The sequence below is a fragment of the Musca autumnalis genome, unplaced genomic scaffold (genome assembly GCF_047663935.1).
Source record: "Musca autumnalis isolate F117 unplaced genomic scaffold, ASM4766393v1 scaffold_2, whole genome shotgun sequence".
NCBI lineage: Eukaryota > Metazoa > Arthropoda > Insecta > Diptera > Muscidae > Musca > Musca autumnalis.
The window spans coordinates 212054825-212074836 of record NW_027411755.1 but is presented as its reverse complement, the minus strand read 5'-3'; the positions used below and the strand labels follow the sequence as shown (position 1 = coordinate 212074836).

Genomic DNA, 20012 nt, shown 5'->3' with positions numbered 1-20012 from the left:
TACAAGTTGCTAAAACAAAAACCAAAGCCCTAAACTGAACTTTTCCGAAATTTTGTGTGGGAGGTACCCGAAGGAGTGGACCGATTGAGTCCATATTGAAACCTTATTTAAGTCTGGTACACATTTCACGATGGGCAAAGTATGGACAAAATCGGTTACTCCCTTCAAGAGTTATGGTGCGCACAAATTTTCCGAACATTTTTGAACTTTTGTGGGGGAGGAACCGGAAGGAGTGGACCGATATAGCCCATCTTCGAACTTAAACTAAGTTTGGGTAAAATATTACGAAAGCCAAAATTTGAACCGAATCGGTTTGTCCGTTCGAGAGTTATCTTGCGCTCCAACCACTACACACGGTGTCATAGGGTTTTTTGTAACTTTCAAGCTATTTTCTCAGGAAGTATGGACTTGCCCCTAATGAAACTTACAGCATCGTATAGAGGACAGCAAATACAACTTGCGTAAACAAAAATCAAAGCGATTCGAGACCAGGTCCTAAACTGAACTTTTCCGAAATTTTGTGTGGAAGGTACCCGAAGGAGTGGACCGATTGAGTCCATATTGGAACCTCATCTAAGTTTGGTAGAAATTACACGATGTGCAAAGTATGGACCAAATCGGTTATTCCCTACAAGAGTTATCGTGCGCACAAGTTTTGCTACAATTTTTGAACATTTGTGGGGGAGGTACCTGAAGGAGTGGACCTATATGGCCCATCTTCGAACTTAAATCGAATCTGGACAAAATATTTCGATACCCAAAATTTGAACCGAATCGATTGATCCGTTCGAGAGTTATCGTGCGCACCAGCCTGCCAGACAGACAGACAGACAGACGGACGGACATTGCTAGATCTACTCAAAATTGTCTGAAACGGATATCGTACAAACATACTTGGGGTCTAAAACCATTATTTCTATGAGGCACATTTTTGGTCGTATCAAAGTGTAAATACCCTCTTTAGCCTAAAGGCTGAGGGTATAAATATTGATACAAACACAATAAGCACTGGAGAAGATTCTTGGCCACTTCGACCAGTCAGTGAATGAAAGTAGATAATAACTTCACAATACCTGAAGTCGGGTGGTATTGTTCTATATACCGTCATTCGAAAATGGAGATGTATTTTGACCTATAAGAATCCTAACTGCAAATAACAGTTAATTCGGTCTGCAAATTTAGCTAAAGTACCCAAAATCGGGAAGTACTGTTATATGGGTCTATTCGAAAACATGCCCATGTTGAACATTTTTGGTGGAGAAGCTACGTGGAGATATGTTGTGATCACTTAGAACCTCGAATGTCAAATTAGAGATTGTTTGGTTAAAAATTTTAGCTAAAATCCTCAAAATAAAGAAAATCGGGACGTACTGTATTATGGAGCCTGTTCCAAAACATGACCTATGTTCAAAATTTTTGATAAAGAGGTTTCGAGACCACACGAGTCCTCAACTGTCAAATTACAGCTACTTCGGTTAACAAGTGTAGATATAATTAAAAAAAAAATACCGAAAATCGGGAGGTTCAATTGTATGGGGCTATACCAAAACATGGACCTATACGAGGAGGACTAGAAAAGTCTGCGGACTAGGCAAAACGTACTGTTGCCAGACGCGATTTGACATTTTTTTTTGGAAAGTTTGACAATTTTTAGCCTAAACGTATTCAGGACAGTGTGACATACGATCATGATTTGTGTTATTTAAAGTGACTTGATTGAAACACCAACAAAACATGGTTTTTGAGCGCTTCAACAGCATCCTCTGGCGGCGAAAATCGTTCACCACTCCTTTTTTCTTATTGTTCGGGAATCAAGTGAAGTCATTGGGTACCAAGGCAGGGATGTGTGGCGGATGACCCATAAATTCCACGTTCTAAAAAAAAGTTATTTTTCAGTTATTTTTTTCATTTTTTTTCAAAAACGGTAAGACTTAGCAAAAGCCTAAAGTAAAATTTGTAGATTTAACAATTGTCTACAAGAATGGTCTTCATAATTTTTACAAAAGACTTACCATTATCGAGATATCGCATACACTAACTTCGGACAAAACTTAAAAAAACAATCGGAGAGTTTTCGTTGGGGTCGTTTCCTTTGGGCTTTTGTTCACACAGGTGAGTCAAATGCGTTATCTTTGCATAAAATGACTCCAACATGGAATAACTCTACTAAACACGCTCCGATTTTGTTGGAATTTTTTTAAAAGATAGGTATAATGTTGCTCTTCAAGGAAACATATATTTTTTGGTTATTTTGGCCGGTTCGTCTAAATATGTGCATATTTCCCTTATATGTGCATGAACATTATGACCAAACTTGTAGATAATTTTTCTGTCTACAATATTTACTTCAGTCACTTTTTGATTAGATCTACCGTTTTAAAAAAATAAATCCAAAAACCAAAAAAGCCTTAAATTTTGACCTTTGACTCCGAATAACTGTTTTTGCAGACATGGGATCGAAGGGGACTTTTAGGACGTTGCTTCTAATGACAAACCCTAGCTCTCTACCAAAATTCAGCTTTGTGGGAATTTTTGCTATTTCAATGTGTATTTTGACTGGGCTATTATTTTGGGTGGCATTGGTTTCGTTAGATATCGGGCCATTTTCATTTCAGTCAGTCAGAGTATTACTTACAGGTTTTGGAGCAATATGCCAGGAATCATGGCAGCACAACAAAAAGCAGAACCACAATAGACCTTAAACTGCTCTTAAAAAAAAAATTAAAACTTTTGTGAGACCCATCTGATACATTTTCGAAGTTAAACTAAGTTTAGACAAATCGGTTGATCTGTTTAGGGGATATAATCTGTACTATTTTAATGAATATGTTTGAGCTTTGTTGGGGAAGTACCAGAAGGAGTGCACCGATAAGCTGTATTTACAGACTTTATCTAATAATATTGCCGATTTTGGACCAATGCAGTATCTGGTTTGAAGGTTTCTTGCGCAACTGCCAGTACACATGGTGGCCGTAACGGATTTTTACACCTGTCGGGCCATTTCCATAGGAAGTACAGAGTTGCCCTTGAAAAAATGTACCGTTATAATAAAGAGAGTAATTAAAAGCTGTTGCAAAAATCAAAACAAATCGAGAGCAGGTCCTAAACTGCAATTTTCCGAAATTTTGTGGGGGAGGTTCCCAAAGAGTGCGCCGATATAGTCCATACCCGACCCTGATCAATGTCTGTTGGAAATGTTGCAATGTGCAAAGTATGGACCAAATCGGTTACAGCCTTATTGTGCTCACTATTTTTACGAAGGCCAAATTTTGAACCCAATCGAGACAGACAGAAGCAAGGAAGCGGCTAAATTGACTCCAAATATTATTTGTATTATTATTATTTCGATGATGCACATTTTGGTCCTGTGAAAGTGTATGTGTGTGTGAATAATATAAAAATAAACCTTCAAATACCGAAAATCAAGAGATACCGTTCTAGTGGGTGTATATCGAAACTTGGACCTCTACCAACCGTTATCTGCCTGAATTTTTTAATCCCCCAACGAAGACTTCAAATCAAATTTCGTCTATTTTGGTTGCATAATGCTGCTAAAATCTTAAAAATTCCCAAAATCGCGAGTTACCGTTATAAGAGGCTATATCAATGTGAACCTACATATATCCACATATATCCACAATTTTTTGTGGACAATTTTTTTTTTTACCACGGAATGATAAATCCCATTTTACGGACCTTTAATACATTTGACCAAAAATATATCCACCGACTTCAACCCGTTCAGACGCTAGAATGATTTCAACAGACGGACGGATATGTCTATATGGATGTAGAATTGCAACCTGGTCAAAAACTATATATGATAAAAACCAGATTTCCTTTGCAATTCCATTTGAAACAATTTTAAAAAAATTATGCGAGCACATCTACAATTTTTGGTATTGAAGTTAAGGAAAAATTCTGGTTTCAAATCTGTTCCCGTTCACAAAATTGGACGATGCGGGCAAAAGTTATAGCGGTTTTTATTCTCATATATAGAAAAAATATTTAAAAATATCTTATTTGTTATTATATTCGTAGATGTTTAAATATTTATTAAAATTATTATTATTTTCGCCGAAAATCAACATAACACATAAAATCAACATAAAAAAATTAACATAAAACAACATAAAAAAATTTTGAAGTAAATCCAAATTATCTTGTCCCAGAGTCCGTACATACCCTCAAAAAATAAATTAAAAAATATATGCGAAATCTAGACGATGCGTAGAAAAATATGAAACCAAATTTATAGAGATTGCGTACATAAATTGCATATTATAGCAACAACAAAAGAGAAAAACTTATTGTTGGAAAATATAGTTGCAAATATATTTTTTGGTTTGATTTGAAAAACTAGAATATGGACTATATCGGTCCACTCCTTCGTGTACCTCCCACACAAAATTCGGATGAAGTGAAGTATAAGAGCACTTCGAGGATCGTTTTGAAATTTTTTTCAGCAGGTTGTCCTTGTGGCTCCCTTTACGACGGTAAATTTTTTTCGGGTGCAAGTCCATACTGCTTCAGATAGTGGCCTAAAAACTCCAAGAATCCCTGACGGCACCAACTAAAATGGCAAACCCGCAGTGAGTTTCTGATTGATGCAGATTTTGTACATCGTATTATTTCATCCAGTCATGTATCAGGTTGGAGGTCTTCGGAATTCAAATGATCCGTCTAGATTCCCTGCCCTGAGAGCAGACGTACGGAATCTGGACCACATCATAGACGATTCTATACGAATTTTTGAGCAAGAGCGCTTCCAGGGCTTCTTGGAGGGAATTCAGGTAGACAGTAGGACATTCGGACAAGTTAAAGTTGCTGCTGGACTTGTATCCAGAGAACAAATTAGGAACCTAACGGACGCAAATGGTGGTCAAATCTTCAGCGATCCTTTGAAAGCTGAAGATCTTGCTGATCATTTGCAGGGTGTGCTGGGTCCGTGAAGGGGCTGGTCGACCATTCATTCCGCAGTTCATTTAATAGGACTGCGGATGAAATGGACGATCGGTCACCCGCGGAAAACTTTAGTGTCGCGTTCACTGCTGATGGCCCCTCAATCGACAACACTGCCAGATGGGAGGAAGCTGGATTTATATATCCGAGCTGCATAGGCAATGCACTCGCATGTAGACCTAACAAGAAATCCGGTGGTTTGGACAAAATTCCTGACATCGCTTTGAAAAAAGCGGGCAATGTCATATTTGCTTTTCTGTCCATTCTTTTTAACCACTGCTTGAATATCGGCTACTTCCCAAAGGTGTGGAAGCGAGCCATGGTGGTTCCCATTTTACAAAAAATATTCCCCTCCCGACAAATGCGGAAATTACAGACCAATCTCCATGTTGTCTGCATACGGTAAACTCTTCGAAACCTTTATTCTAAGGCGAATTAAAACTATAGTTGAAGACAAAAGAATACTTAAGAATTGCCAATTTGGTTTTCGAAGTGGCCGTTCAACGTCACATGCTCTCACAGCCTTCTCTACCTTTGTTGTGAGAGGTTTCGACCGGAGATACGAAACCATTGCTGTAGGGCTGGATTTTTCCAGAGCGTTTGATTCAGTCTGGCACAATGGTATCCTGTACAAAATGAAACAATTGGGATTCGACTTCCAAACTTGCCGACTAGTAGCCAGATATCTCAAGGAAAGGGGCTTTAGAACCAAGGTAGGTGACAGTATTTCTAGCGTTAGACCAATCTGATATGCCTGAACCTCCTCCAGGTGGTCTTCAGCTCCTCTACGCTGACGATATAATTTTAGGGGGGACTTAGAGCTAGCACTCTGACTACTCGCCTTAACGAACATCTTGAGGTTCTACATAGATATTTCTCTGTGTGGGGCCTCAAGCTGAATGTGGGGAAATGTACGGCGGTTGTTTTTAAGGGAAAATCTAATGTTGTATACCCTAAATTTAGTTCCTTCTGCCCGATCTTGAAAATTGGGGGCGAAGCCATCACAATTGCCGACAAGATCAGATATCATGGTGTAATATTCGACGAAAATTTTGAATTTATCCGACATGTGGAGTGCATTTTGAACAGGGCCAAGAAGATATATTTCGGCTACCACGGTGTTTTGCGCCATAGTGGTGGACTATCTAATCATATCAAACTTTTGATATATAAACAAGTCATAAGACCTGTTGTCGCACATGCTTTCCCAGTCTGGTTCTTGATATCCTCGAGACAGATGGATAGACTGAAGAGATGGGAAAGATCTATTTTGACTTACTGTCTGGGTTTAAGACCAACAATTAGGAGCGATGGTTCAATTAAGAGACCATCATGTAGGGTAACGTATGACACTGCCAACATTGAAAGAATTGACAAGTTTCTCATGAGATTAGCCCTGAACTTCGTTGAGGCGGCTCAGAACGTGCAAAATGAGCTGACTGAGGATTCCCTGCAATGTTCTTATCACGCAAGTGTCCTAAGCACAAAAAACACTTACCATCTGCTGCCCTTCCACTGCTTCTCAATGAGCGGTTTCTGTATTATAACGAAGATAAACTTGTATTTGACCTTAGAAGGTACAATACAATGAACACCAGCAACACTGTGTACATTACAACAGAGTAATTGCTTATAAATCTGTAAATAGTAGTCTAAGTTCATTTTCTTTTTATCATTAATTTCGTTTCTAATTATTAACTTCCTTTCTTATCATTATTTTTAGTACTTAATTTAATTTTAACTCTTACATAAAACACATTCTGTGTTGCCCTTTTTTAAATTGAATTTTTTGGGCTAAACCATTCAAATTATTATTTAATAAATTTTGTTCGATATTTTGCTAGTGGCCAATCCACAGCATTAAATTATATATCTTAGAAGGGAGCGCAATGCCACATGTTTATTTATATAAGACTACCAATAAGTCATTTTGTATAGATTTAAGATTTTCTCAATAAATAATGGCTCTAGCCAAAAATGGAAATGGAATGTAAGGGTGAAACTCGGATTCATCGATTGTAAAACATTTTTGGTTTTTACCATATACAGTTGGACAACTTATGTATTGCAAAAACCAAAATTGTAGAAAATTTCATATTAATTGTTCGTTTATGGCAAAAAATTATTTAAAAACTATACGGTTTTTTGTGCATATATCTTGCTACTGGTCCTTAAAATAATATTCCGTCAAAATATGCAAAGTTTATTTACAATTTATAACAAATACGGCAAAAAAAATTATCTACTACATGGGGTGACAATAAAAGAATTGCAAAAATTTCCAAATCTATGGTTTCTTGGAGAACTACCAAACTTGTGTTTCTTATTGAGTTGTCTATCCACTTTGAACATTCGTTGGAGCTTAAATGAGCTTTGTTAATCCAAAATTAGGGCTCAGCATGTTACGCTCAAAGGGTACTGATTCCCCAATTTTTTATTAAATCTTGATCTTTCGTTGGAGGATCTTCTTCGAGTTTGTTTTTTAATGGACCCAAAAATTGTATAAGGGTTGATATTAGAACAATTAATATGAAATTTATTACAATTTTGGTCTGTGCAATACATTTGTTGTCTCCCAAAAAGTCGAGGATATAACTCCCAGAAACTAAGAAGATTTTGTTATTCTGTTTGTTTTTGCCCGGCTAGCCGTTAAATACCGTCCGCAGATTGGCCGTCTACATCAGCTATTAATTTTAAAACAAAATTTAAATGTAAAAAAATCGTGCGTTATTTCTTTTGGAAATGGTATTTGGGAGTTTTGTGTGTTAAGTCCATATTTACCTTAGGCAATTTTCCTTGCGGCAGTTGTCAGTTAGTAGGTGATAGAGGGTGTTGAGAGGCAAAGGGTTACCAAATGCCTCACCCCTCACTCCATCAAACAATTGCCGCAATTACCCCAAGGAATATTGCCTAATGTAAATATGGACTGAGAGCTATGTTACGGTACCTTGCAAAAGATTTGTGTTTATTTCCCTATATATCGATATAAAGCTGAAAACATTTAGATAGATTTAGATAAAAAATGTATCGTTACTCCCCTTGTCTGCTGCACCCTGTATTTATCTTTCTATACACTCTCGCTTATTATAATCACAATTGTGCATTTCGAGTCACAATACTCATATATCCATTCTCTTATTGTTAGTTAATAGCTTAATGAAACATTTTAATCCTTCTGCACTTAGTTGCAGCTAAACATTAAACTTGACAACAAATAACTTTACACATTGCCAACTTGATGTCCTATTTATTGCCTGGGCTTTTGTGTATATTTCTACCATTATGAGCCTCTCCCTCTTGCTCTTCTCCCTTCTGACATTTAACCATTACCATGAATTTCAAGACAATTGGCCACCACCTACTCCTACTCCATTGTAACAACACCGAGAGGGAACATTTTTGCTGTGCCAGCAATGACGTCTGTGCAGAGTAAACACGCCAAAGCATCGTCATCAAACTGGAGGCCAAAGCCAAACATTTACAATGCCATAAAGTTTGTGTAAACCCAATGTTCTGTGGTAAATGGTTTGCAGCCTAAAATCTACACTCCACTTGCGGGTCTATTTGTTGCATGATCCCGTAGTAAGTAACAATGCATATTCTCTGTCTGGTTATTAGTACGTTGTATAGGAGAACGGTTTGTCCCTACGTCCTTAGTTTGTTTTCGTACGTATTGTATTTACATTTCCGTCGTAAATGGGAAAAGTTTTTCAGCGGAACTAAAATCTAACAATAATAAAAAGTGTTGCCTTTAGTGGAAGAAGGCATTTCATTGTGTGCATTCGCGTGTGTTTGTTGGGGATAGTTATAGTGCCTCAAACACACTTGGCTGTTAATCTACAGATACTATTCTCTTCGTATATCTTTCGCCAGATATGTATTCTGTTTTATGATTATATTTACACCAAAGTGACATTGCTATTAGCGGTAACCTTTTTATTAATATTCTTTTATTCTCAATACTCAAGACACGATGCTCCTGGCCACAAACTATGAAAACGTTAATAAAAATAGCTGAATTTTTACACAATGAAATTGTATTGAATTTAGTTTGCCAAATATTCACAATGCATAGAGAAAGATGAACGTTTTGCTTAAAATAAATGCAATTTTACTTACCTTTATCACCACAAATTCCTAGAATTCCAATTGCCCCTTACGTTCTTGAAAATTTGATTGCTATTTTGCCAATTATGTTCTCACACTTAACACGAAAAATCCAATTTCCATTTGACCGCAAAATAAAAATCCAATAAATTGTTGATTTCTTTTTGTTGTTTTTTATAAATTATAACACGTAAAATTTTGCAAAAATAAATAACGAAATATACACGCTTACAACTAAAAAAAGTATTAACAATTTTTTTATTCTAGAAAATTAGAATTTTTTCATAATTTCAAAATGACAAGTCACAGGGTATATTAAGGTGGCCCCAAGGCAAATTGAACAGGTAGTGGTATCTATTTGAATATGTTATGCCAAAATTTTCTTTATGCTGTTGCATGGTAGAATAAGAAAAGGTAGCAGCAATACACAGCTGACTGAACTGGGTTGTAACGTTAGTGCCAAATTTCATATGACATTTTATACATTTATTTCTATTTCGATGTACATTAGGGACATATATTTTTTGAGAAAAAAAAAATATACCATTCGAAAAAACCATTTCCCAGAAAGACTTCTTCATATCAATGATATGTAACCTCCTCGAAGTTCGAACGATAAGCCGCGCGGTAAATCCCCGCTTGTAGAGGCGATACAACGTTTGTTAATATGTGAGGTAATTTGTTAAAATTTAAAAAAATAAAGCCCTAATAAACATGTGCTTCTTTGATTTCTTAAACAAAACATTGAAACAGCTTCTCCTTTTTCTATGAATTTCCAGCGACCCCAAACTTTTCTGCAAGAAATCTACTTTCTGCGAGAATCTATGCATTTAGTGGAATGATGTGGAAACATAAAAATTGAAAATGTAAAGAATTGTCATTCATGTTTTCCAAAATATTCAACCAAATGTGAAAAATTATTAGTTTTTTAAATTCCAATAATTTATAGACATTTCCTTGTTTTGTTTACAAATACAACTGGCAGTAACGTTACAAACAAAAACAAATTCCTTTGTGGTTGTTGTTCGAGTTGTATTTGTTGTAGTATTAACTTTACCTTGTATTTGTTCTACCATGATGCTGTTGGGGAAATTAGAACAAAAATAATTTTTTTACAAAGGAATTTGACACTTCATATTCGAACAGCTGGTGTGACCCTACTACCTTGGTAACTGTGCCATCGGTATCACCAATGCATATCGAACATGTAGTGGTGTCACACCAGCTCACACTGGTCGAAAACATTGATCTAGCGGCGCGAAAGTCAAAAAATCAAAGTATAAAATTGCGAAATGTTTTCCATTGTATCGATTACAGACACTCTGCTGACTAAAATTTTGTTTTTTACTTTTTTGTTGTTGTAAATATTCACTCAGTTATTAACTGTCAAGTGCAAGAAATTTTGATGCATCAGATTTTAACAAAATTGTTTCTAAAAACCTGATTTCATATTTGTTTCATTGTTTAATAAATTCGTAATAAAACTAAACAAAGTTTATTTTTTATTGATAGGGGAGGGTGTAAATTAAATTTAAAAAAATGTTTGGGGCCTGAAGTTACATAGTTATGTAGCAATAAATTTTCAAAAATTATGATTTTTTTATGTTTTTAGTGCAATATACTTTTGTTGAATGGAGCGTAACTACCAAGGTCCACTGAGGTTCAGTCCAATTCTTTTTTTACTAATTAATTTGGACTTCCTAGATTCCGAATAACCACAATTCAGCTGATAAATGGTCTTGCAAAATAGCTTAAATCTTAAAAATACCCAAAATCTGTCGAAACAGTCATATGGGGACTATATTAAAATGTAGACCTATGTTCACAATTTTGGTGGAGAAGATGTATAACAAACGAGAAACTCCTATCGCAAAATTCAGCTTATTTGGTCTGAAAATGTAGACAAAATCCTAACAATACCGAATATTGGGATGTACCGTTATATGGGGACAATATAAAAACGTAGACCTATGTCCACAAATTTTGGTGGAGAATGTTTGTATCCACTGGGAACCCCAAATACCAAATTACACCTAATTTGGCCGGAAAATATAGCTTTAAGCCCCCAAAATACTGAAAATCGGGAGGTACCTTCAAGGGGGCCTATACCCAAATGTGGACCTGTGTCCACAATTTTTGGTGGAAAGGTTTAGTGATCACTAGAAACCCTAAGTACTAAATAACAACTAATTTGGAAGGAAAGGGTGGCTTAAATCCTCAAAATACCGAATATCAGGAGGTACCGTTATATGGGGGCTATTCCAAAATATTAGCCAATGTTATTCTTATTTAGTCCATTATTACCCACGGACACACACTGAGTTTGTGCAAAATTTCAGAAAGATATCTCCATTCGTTTCCAAGTTATTAATTTCGCGCCGCTAAATCGGCTATTTCGACCACCGTGCAGCTGTTCGATTAAGAAGTGTCAAATCCCTTCATAATATTATCAAAATTATATTTGATGTAATTTCTCCGGCAACATAAAGAACATTTTGGCATAATATATTCAACAATTTTCGATGCCACTACCTGGTTAATTTACCTTGGGTGACCGACATGTGGTCTGTTCCAGAACTGCAAGATTCTACTAATTTTTAATATTTTTTCCGATAACATAAAGGAAAAACTGTTATCGTAGTAAAAAATAGTAGCTTCTTGCAGGTTCTGGAACAGAGCAATGGCATGGCACATTTATATAAGGTAGAAGTGACAATCAGTTGTAAGTCCCAATTTACATTAGGCGAGTTTACTTGTGGCAATTGTCAGTTTGTAGGTGAGAGAGGGTGCTGAGAGGCAAAGGGTTACCATATGCCTCACCTCTCTCTCCTACAAAATGACAATTGCCGCAAGTAAACTCGCCCAATGTAAATTGGGACTAATTTTACTTTTTTGGTAAATTTGGTTTTCAAAATGTAATAGGGTCTACTCATGAAATTTGAAACTTCGAAATTTGCTACAATATAATACTTCTTCATCTTAAACGTGTAATAACAATGACATAAGACAGTTCTGTATGCTTTATATTTACATTTTCATTCAATTTTTTTTCTATTTTGGAGGGTTTTCAAAATGTATTTATGTTTTTTCTTAGAACATTTTAGAACGACACCAGTATTCAATATTTTCTTTGAAATTAAATTTTCTATAGCAACAATGTTGTTTTTGTAAATTTGTTAGTTGTTGTAATTCATGCATTTACCTTATATAAATTTGCCTTGGTACAAATCAAGGCGAATTTAAAAAGGTGATCCAAAAATCGAATTCAGGCCGTAGTTTTCATTTGCTGTCAAAATTTTTTGCGCGAAATATCCCCAGAAGAAAACGGTAGAATATACTTCGCGATGCTTAAATAAAGATGTTGTACACAGATATTCTTTATAAAAGCGAAATATTTGTTATATATTATACCCTACACCACTATGTGGTAATTGTATTATAAGTTTGTTTTTGGGAAAAATTCATGTAACACCGCGAAATATCGCTCCTAGACCCCCAAGATAAAGCGATTTTGAGATGTGTGTCCGTCCGTCTGTCTGTCCATTATAAATTGTAATCAAACACCAGGCCGCAATTATCGACCGATCGTTACGAAATTTTGCATGGAGGTCGGGTTAAGACCAGAACCAGACCACTGGGTTAATCCGGTTAAGTGTAACCGGGGTATAAGAGTATATGACAAAGAAGAAGCTTGCAATTTGAGATAGTGATCATATAATATTTAGAGGGTTAAATGGACCACAACTTTTGTGTGCAAATTGTGAAAATGTTTAATATACAGCTTATATACTATGTATTCCTGGATGATACATTCCGCCCACAGTTGGAAGGCAATTTCTTGGCCTTTCCTTCGATGCCAATTATGTTGATTTACGTGCTCAGTAGTGGGATTCTGTAACTCATTTTTGCAATTACCGACAAAAATCGGTAAAACTAAATCGCAAAATTATGACCAAAAACATAAAGAAAAGTTGGCACCACTGTTTGTGTCGGTAGAGGCTAGCGACTACTTTTTATTCATCGTTAACTTACCGAAAAATTTCGATAATTATCGGAATTATAAGCATTTTAATTTTACCGACAATTATCGATAACAGCAAAAATGAGTTACAGAATCCCACTACAGATAACAGAGTTACAGCCTAACATATCAAGTTATTTGTTTGTAGTGTAATCAGAAGCACGTTAGAGGTCTCAATTATAGATCAATAGTCGCGAGATTTTGCACGATGTAAGAGTTTAGGTCGAAGAACATGCCTACAATTTTCGATGATAATCTCATATTATGGACCATTACTTTTGTATGTAACTGCTATGCCTAAATACGACCGTATTCCAAAAACGTATGAGGTGAAAAAAGTAGAGCACATGTATTCTTATGAGAACTACCGAAATACGTCGAGCGTATACTTTTTTAAGTTGAACATTTCCAACTTTGACAGAACGTGATATGTTATTGTATGTATGTATGTGTGTGTTTTGTATTTTGAAAACAAAAGCCCAACAAAACATGAAATACAATTTATTGCAAAGGAAAAATGTTTGTTTTACGAATGAAAACATTTTATAAAGTTTCTGTCGCGGTTTTTGTGTTTTAAATGGGATTTCGGATTCAACGTATTTGGGTAATACGGACGCTCAGAGAGCGTTGTTGTGGTAGGTAGGTGAATATTTTTTGTACGTCACGACTTAAATTAGGTATAGCTGTAAAATATAAATATTTAAAATTTGGCACATATTTTACATGGTAGAACAATAAAAGGTAACAGCAATACACAGCTGACTGAACAGGGTTGTAACCATGGTAGAACAAGAAAAGGTAGCAGCAATACCCAGCTGACTGAACTGGGCTGTAATGTTAGTGTCAAATTCCATAGGACATTTTATATATTTATTTCTATGTTTGATGTGTATTAGGGATATATATTTTTTTAAGAAAAAATTTATTCATCAGAAAAAAAAATATTTCTCATAAAGACTTCTTCATATAAGTGACGTGTAACCTCCTCCAAGTCCGAACGACGTGCCGCACACTAAAACACCGCTTATAGAGGCGGTACAACATTTGTTAATATGGTGTGGTATTTTAATAAGCTTGAAAAAATGAAGCCCAAATAAACATGTGTTTTTTATTTCAAAAACAATACAAGTCTTTTTAAATGAATTTCCAGCGACCTCAAACATATTTCCAAGAATTCTACTTTCTGCGAGAAATAATGCATTTAGTGGAATGATATGGAAATATTCAAATTGAAAATCAAACGAGTTTTCATTCATGTTTTCCAAAATATTCAATCAAATGTGAAAAAATATTAGTTTTTTAAATTCCAATAATTTATAGACATTTCCTTATTTTGTTTACATTTATATTTGACACTAACGTTACAAACAAAAACAAACTCCTATGTGGTTGTTGTTGAGTTGTATTTGATGTAGTACTTACTTTACCTGGTTTGTTTTACCGTAGGTGGAGGGTATAAAAATTTGGCCCGACAAAACATTAGAGTTGGGCAATCTCGTTCAATTGAACGATCCGGATCACTGTCCTCGTTCAAAAACGTATGATTAACATCATAAAAACCAACGTGTGGAATTAAGTATACGTAGTTTTGTCAAAGAAATTACGAGATTGCCCAACTCTACCAAACATACCGCTCTTTTTACTTGTTTTACTTTATTTGTTGTGTAATAATTTTTGAAGTTTGGAATTTAAATCAGCGATATGTTTACATTTTATGTCAACGGTTATTAACCTCTTTTTACTTATTCCTAAAGAAATTATTGAGGTCTTCTATATTAAGAGAATACCGAGGAAATGAAAAAAGTAGTATCTAATTTACTCTAAGTTAAAAATAAAAATTGCTTATATTTGACAATAAATTAACTTACATTAACGCATCAATTCAAATCAAATATAACACTTTATATTTATTTCCAAATGTACATTCAATTAGTTTTCCCCAAAGATTGCTCTAATTCTGTCAACATACTCGTACATCTATTTTCATTGTTGCGAAAACATTTCGTTGGCATTTAGTTTTGTTTAAAATAGATTCATTACTCAGTGATTTTAATTAATAGGTCAGATTAGAGGAAAGTGTATAATGAGAAGGGAAAACCAAAATAATATATGTTTATGTGGATATATAATAAGAAATTATACCATCGTAGATGCACAAGATTATTGGTCTGTTCCTTTAAATTTCAAAAATTGTAAATGTGGCAAAAGTTGTGAACTTCTCTCATATCAATTGTATGCTTTCATCAAGCAAAGGAATACTTTTCGAGCAAAATGTGGTAAAACTTGAAGATTGTTGCAGGTATAGGAAAAGAGCTTATTTTTGTGGTTTAAACGAGGCTAAAACATCTCATCTCCAGATTCACTTAGTTAAATAAATACTGCAACTGTTCAAATGAAAGTAAAGTTCTTTAACTCCAGTATCATACCGCTCATTTACTTAAAGAGTGACACATCTCAAAATATCCAGTTTCGCGAAAAAAAAAGCTCGTTTAAAGTGGGCAATTGAAATTTGAATTCCCTACTTAAAAAGATTATTACACAGAAAGTAGAATAACAACTTGCACCATATTTTGCTAAACAAAAAAGTAGCCAGATATCAATACTAAATTTTTGTGCAAGATGAAGCATGATTTGAAGTGTTTTAGTGCTTAAAATACCTGTTGGTTGAATTTTGCTAAACCTGTAACTGTAACTCGATGATTTTTAGAGATATCAGCATGGAAATTTGACACAACCTAAATTAGAAGTCGTAGAAAAAATAAAAATTGCTAACTCAGAAAACGCGTTTTTTGAGTTATGCCACTCTTTGAGTAAATGGAAAGGTTAACAAACCATAGATATATGTATAATAGTTCCACAAACATCCCAGAAGGCAGAAGGGAGACCAAAGATATGTACAAACCAAAGAGATATGTACATTAGGGTGGTCCGATCGATGAAAAAACTTTACCAGTTCATTATTGTGGGTAAAAAACGATTTCTACAACAAATTTTAAAAATCGGATCGGATTTTGATATGGCTATATATGACCCAAAACACCAAAAATCGACCAAATATGCATATTGGAGCTATATCAACTTCCGATCCGATTTACAAAATTGTTAGAAGAAATCGTTTCTTACCCATAATAATTAATTGGTAAAGTTTTTTCATCGATCGGTCCACAATTATGGCATTTACAGAATTTCGGTAAAAAAGCGCTTTTGGCCCCATAAAATTACTATGGAAACAAAGAATACTAGGTTGACACGGGTTAACGTTAAGCGATCGTCATAACATTTCATGTATAAGGTTTTTCGATCAAATGACAATAATTTAGCCTAAATCCAAAAAACAAAACAAATTTTGTTTTTGGGTCACCCTAATTTACATATATTCTGCGAGCGGCAATATAGAACATAGGTCCACCGACCTGGCCATATTTTTAATATTGCCCTACGTCAGTGAAATCGGACATATATAGCATTTTTGGTGCATTAAATACATGAAATCGGACGAAAATATATATGGGAGCTATATCGAAATCTGAACCAATTTCGATATATTTTGGCACATTTAGTTATAGTCCAAATTCCTTCACACATTCTAAATTTGGAGACTGTATCTGTAACCGTTCTATAGACATCTGCATACAACGTTTACGTTTTTTGGAGGTAACTCCGATTCTGATGGTATATCTCCGGGTCAGAGCGGAATTTCAAATATTTTTATAACCTATGTTACTATCAGGCGATGTAGTAATATACCCTGAACATTTCAGCAAGATCGGTTCAGTGGTTTTTGAGTCCATAAATTTCAAACCAACAAGCAAATATACAAAATTTTTATACCCTCCACCATAGTATGGAGGGTATATTAGGTTTGTCATTCCGTTTGTAATACATCGAACTAATCATTTGCGAGCCTATAAAGTATATATATTCTTGATCAGGATAAAATTCTAAGACGATCTAGCCATGTCCGTCTGTCCCCCTGTTGTAATCACTCTAGCGTCCGCAATAATTGAGATAGAGTGCTGAAATTTTGCACCCGAGGGTTTTTTCCATAGGCAGGTCAAGTTCGAAGATGGGCTATATCGGTCCACGTTTTGGTATAACCCCCATGTAACGGTACCTCCCGATTTTCGGTATTTTGTGGATTTTAGCTACAATTTTTAACCGAACTAGCTGTAATTTGACGTATGATGTTATCTGTGGCCACGAAACTTATCCACCAAAAATCGTCAATATAGGACCATGTTTTGGTATAGCCCCCATATTCCTCCTGATTTTCGGTATTTTGAGGATTTTAGCTACAATGTTTAACCGAACTTGCTGTAATTTGACGCATGATGTTATCTGTGGCCACGAAACTTATCCACCAAAAATCGTCAATATAGGACCATGTTTTGGTATAGCGCCCATATATCGGTACCTCCCGATTTTCGGTATTTTGTGGATTTTTGATACAATTTTTAACCGAACTAGCTGTAATTTGATGTATAATGTTATCTGTGACCACGAAACTTATCCACCAAAAATCGTCAATATAGGTTCATGTTTTGGTATAGCCCCCATAAATCGGTACCTCCCGATTTTCGGTAATTTGTGTATTTTAGCTAAAATGTTTAACCGAACTAGCTGTAATTCGACGTATAATGTTATCTGTGGCCACGAAACTTATCCACCAAAAATCGTCAATATAGGACCATGTTTTGGTATAGCGCCCATATATCGGTACCTCCCGATTTTCGGTATTTTGAGGATTTTAGCTACAATGTTTAACCGAACTTGCTGTAATTTGGCATATGATTTTATCTGTGGGCACGAAACTTATCCACTAAAAATCGTCAATATAAGTCCATGTTTTGGTATAGCCCCCATATATCGGTTCCTCCCGACTTTCGGTATTTTGTGGATTTTAGCTACAATTTTTAACCGAACTAGCTGTAATTTGACGTATGATGTTATCTGTGGCCACGAAACTTATCCACCAAAAATCGTCAATATAGGTCCATGTTCTGGTATAGCTCCCACAATTTTTAACCGAACTAGATGTAATTTGACATATGAGGTTCTCTGTAAAACCTATCGATCAAAAATCGTCAATATAGTTCCATGTTTTGGTATAGCCCCCATATACTGTACGTCCCGACTTTCCGTATTTTGAGATTTTTAGCCAAAAACTAACCAATATGGTTAATTGGTGATTTTATGTAAAGTTAATCGGTATTATATATGTAACATCATTTACTCCTAGGAATTGAGCCTTGACGTGGCGGAGGAGCTAAGTACTTTCCCAATGGAAAGGAAACCAATTATTCCGTTTGGGTTATTTTATGGTGGAGGGTATAAAAAGTTCGGCCCGTCCTTAACACTTTTTCACTTGTTCTACTTTATATATGTATATAGATATTAGCCGAAGGATATATAGTTTGCATTGATAAATTCTTTTTTACAATCAACTGTAATTTTTTTAATGTATATAACAAATTCGTTGAGAGAAACTTTAGCAAACATATAAAATAAACGAGTTTGATTTCACTATGTTCCACTGTAATAAAAACATGTACTTAATTTCGCATACTTTTTCTTAGAATTTGCAAATTGCATATAAACATTTAATTTTGATCACGAGTTTGTGTCTTGAAATTATAGAATATTTAGAAACATTGAGAAACCGAGAAGGAAAAGAAAAACACAAAAACAAATACAAAATGTAGAAACAAATGAACAACATTCAATAAAAACTGATAAGAGCATCATTTCAGCATGCAGCAATCAGAAAAGACACAAAAAAAATAACAAATAATAACAACAACAAAAAAAAAGAACAAAAATCAAAACGTTTTTTTATTTTAAATTTCATGTTCAAACTAATACTCACATAAATCAGATACCAACACAAATGTATTTAACTTTGAAGCTTATCGCTGAGACAGAAAAAGCTGAGTTTTAGATTGTTATTTTCGCATAAGACGTAAGACAAAGACAAAGCTTATAGACGATGACAGTACAATAATAAACCAAAATTGTGTTTTTTTCTTATTTCGCCAAAATATTATTTTTCGAAATTATTTGGTTTTTTGTTATTACGGGTTTGGACGTCACACTTAAATTTATGCAATAATTTTGCGTTCAACAAAAATTTTGTTGCCAAAAGAAGTTTTGATTGCGGCACAATGGGTTACTCCAAAAAAGAAAGACAACAGAAAATATTCCCAAAGATTTTATGATTTAAGTTTTTTGTTGTTGCAATTATGAATTTCAAGGACGCATTCACGTAAGAAGCCAAACACACCACAATGCTGATTTTTGGGACGTAACAATAACGACGACGGCGAAAAAGACGACTACGACCACGAGATTTACTACGACGGACACAAAAAATTAACTGAGGAGGTGATGAGACAAAACGTTTTAGTGAAATCTTATCAAGACAACAGACTCTGACAAACTGGTGGACCGATGAGATTGTCCGGCAAAGAGTGATTTTTTTATTTGAATTTTTGTGTTTTTTTCATTTCATTTTATTTAGAGGGGCGGTGTTGGCGTTCATCTGCTTGCGGGATGATCATTCTTATCGAACGAATGAATTGAATGTGATTATATTCGTCATGAGATGTATTGAGTGAGCATCAAAACATTTTGTATGTGCATCACCAATTACAACAACTACAATATAATTGAAATGAAATCGATTAATCTGTTCTCGTAAAGTGTAGCGAGATATGCGCAGCAATAGCAGCAACAACAACAACAACGCTGCAACACATTACAATACCGCACATTCAGTGACATTTCAAATGTATGGTAAATGCGCCCTCGAACAAAATTTACTGATAACGCTGAGTGAATGAGAAAATACATACATACATACACATGCAATGTGTGAAATATCGTTGTCTAGACATTCCTTCTAAAACAATATAAGGGTGTCGCG

General features: G+C 35.0%; 1 protein-coding gene across 8 annotated transcripts in view; it reads right to left on the bottom strand.

Moving 5' to 3' along the window:
* The window catches only part of bru1 (bruno 1), a 703720-nt gene extending 684161 nt beyond the window's left edge, over positions 1–19559 (bottom strand). For 3 of the 8 annotated variants that reach the window (XM_073970786.1, XM_073970797.1, XM_073970812.1), the window contains exon 1: positions 18957–19531. The gene's annotated coding sequence lies outside the window, so the exon portion shown is untranslated. Of the gene's footprint in view, positions 1–9081; positions 9377–18956 lie in introns of those variants that run through there. The other 5 variants (XM_073970787.1, XM_073970793.1, XM_073970798.1 and 2 more) reach the window with 3 other exon arrangements.
* Positions 19560–20012: the final 453 nt, after the last annotated feature.